The sequence below is a fragment of the Lupinus angustifolius genome, chromosome LG10 (assembly GCF_001865875.1).
Source record: "Lupinus angustifolius cultivar Tanjil chromosome LG10, LupAngTanjil_v1.0, whole genome shotgun sequence".
Classification (NCBI taxonomy): Eukaryota; Viridiplantae; Streptophyta; class Magnoliopsida; order Fabales; family Fabaceae; genus Lupinus; species Lupinus angustifolius.
Genome location: NC_032018.1, coordinates 6,938,096 through 6,940,812, shown reverse-complemented (window position 1 = coordinate 6,940,812; position 2,717 = coordinate 6,938,096). Strand labels below are relative to the sequence as shown.

The following is a 2,717-nucleotide window of genomic DNA, read 5'->3' as shown; positions in this document are numbered from 1 at the left end:
TACTGATAAAGAAATAATTAAACAATAATATCATAAAGAAACATAAAAGTTCAACATTTTTCAGTCAGTTAGAAAAATGATATTGTACACAATTAATCAATTGTTAGTTACATTTTAGAAGCCAAAATTATTAGGCATGATTATCTTTGAATATCTTTATTCCGTTATCTAAAAATTAAATGATTGTTCTCAAAATTAGTTTTGTGATTTGATTTTTCATTGCATTTTTGGATTAATTTCTATTTAATCATTAATAGGATGTGACAATCAAAATATTAAAACAATTTGATTTGATTGTGATAATTAATTTGTTTGATTTATATTTTGATTAAATTATTTATATTTCCCTAATTTTAAGCAATGATTATTATTGATAACGGAATAAACATATGGGGTATAATGACATCAAGCAGGTAAGGGCTAGGGGTGTCCAACATTTTCTGGATTGTTGCTCTAAGGTCTTCTGTCTGTCACACGAGCTGCTGGAATATTACAAGCATCATCAAACTTCAACATGTTTGGGAAGATCTCGGTCTCGTGCGCTGGATCTCCCAAATATGTATGATCACGATTCGATTTATAAAACATGTCTTCCCATTGAACAACCATTCCCAAGTGTTGGTTATACAATAATATGATCTTAATAGGAAGATTTTCTACCCTTATAGTGGCTAGCTCTTGGACATTCATCATAAAGCTACCATCTCCATCAATGTCAATTACAATTGCATCAGGGTTAGTAGGCAGTTGCACCGATTGTAGCGGATAATCCAAAACCCATTGCTCTAAGACACGTTGATGTTAACCATTTTCCTAGGCCTTTGATACTTGTAAAATTGTGTAGCCCACATTTGATGTTGTCCAACTCCTGTAGTTATGATCGCATTCCCATTTGTGAGCTCATCGAGAATCTGAATAACATTTTGAGGTGAAATGGAATCCCCAAATGTCTTATAACTCAAGGGAAATTTTAGTTTTTGAACATTCAACTCTTCTCTCCAACCTTGAAAATCAAACTTATTCTTAATTCCCTTTTTCTCTAAAATGCGATTAATGCCTTCCAATGCAACCTTCACATCAGCAAAAACCGAAACCCACAGTTGCTTATTCTTCCCAAGCTCAATAAGATCAATGTGTATATGAACAATCTTCGCCCTACTAGCGAAAGCCTCGAGCTTTCCCGTCACATGATCATCAAACCGTACCCCAAAAGCAAGCAACAAATCACTATTCTCAACAGCATAATTAGCATAAACAGTACCATGCATCCCCAACATTTGAAGTGAATATTCATTTGTAGTAAAATAAACACTAAGACCCATCAAAGTACTAGCCACAGGAATCCCTATAAGCTCAACAAACCTAATCAACTCCTTACTCGAATTCAAACAACCACCACCAACATACAAAGCCGGTTTCTTAGACTCCAAAATCAACCCTACAATTGGATCTAAAAGTCTTTCATTTGGAATCTTGGGTAACCTAGAAAGGTAACCACTAAGCCCAATTGGTGTTTCAAATTTTGGAGTTGCTAATTGTTGTTGAACATATTTAGGAATATCAATGAGAACATGACCTGGTCTTCCAGAAATTGCTAGCATAAATGCTTCCTTCACAACCCTAGGAATGTCACCAATGTCATTAACAAGGTAACTATGCTTAGTGACTGATCTTGTTACCACCACAATTGGAGTTTCTTAGAAGGCGTCGGTGCCACGAGGGACTTGGCCGGTAATTACAACTAACGAAATGTTGTCCATCATTGCGTCGGCGAGGCCACTAATGAGGTTTGTTGCCCCCGGGCCAGACGTTGACATGCAGACTTCGGCCAAGCCAGAGGAACGAGCATAACCCTCAGTCGTGAACACACCGTCTTGTTCGTGGAAAGGGAGGATGTTGCGGATGATTGTGGAGCGCGTGAGGGCTTGGTGGATCTCTAGTGATGTGCCGTCGGGGTAGGCGAAGACAATGGTCACACCTTGCCGCTCTAAGGCTTCAATGAGTATGTCCGCTCCTTTCCGTGGCTCGTTATAGGCAAAGCGTGACACGATAGGCTTCGCGGCAGCGACAACAGCGATGGCGGGGGCGATGGCAGCAGTGATGGCAGAGGTGTCAGTAGCAGATGAGTCAGTGACAATTGTGGCGGTGGTGGAGGAGTCGGTGACAACGGTGGCGGTGGTAGAGGCTGCTGAAGGTGTAGGTGATGAGTTGGAGAGGGAGGTTGAAATTTTGAGGGAATGGGTTTTGTTGTGAATAAGAGAGAAATGGAGGGTAAAATTGGAAATATGTTTTGAGAAAATGTAAGAGAAGGTGGAAGGCGTAGAAAATGAGGTATTTGAAGTAGTGACATCCATTATAAGATGAAGAGTGTGAATGAATGATAATGAATGTTATTTATAGTTGTGCTTAGAGGCTACTGGATTAATATCTTTTCTCTCAAGATGTGTACCACTTCCTATCCCGTTGCTTATAATTGGTTAGAAAAATATTTAATTATTAACTTAAATACATTTTTTTCAACCAATTACAAGAAGTGACACATAAAGTGTGACACATTTTTATGGGACAACAAATGTGACCCCGAGGCTACTGTTATTCGATATGGGAGACTGAGGTTCTAAATTTACTTTATTGTCCTTGTCCTTTTAAACGTCGTAATAATTATTAAGAGGCTAAAGTAGTAAAATTGTTGCTTATGTTGATGGTTGCTTGAATAC

At 38.4% G+C, this 2,717-nt stretch overlaps 1 pseudogene; it reads right to left on the bottom strand.

The window, feature by feature from the left end:
- On the bottom strand, positions 354 to 2,354 carry LOC109357990 (annotated as a pseudogene).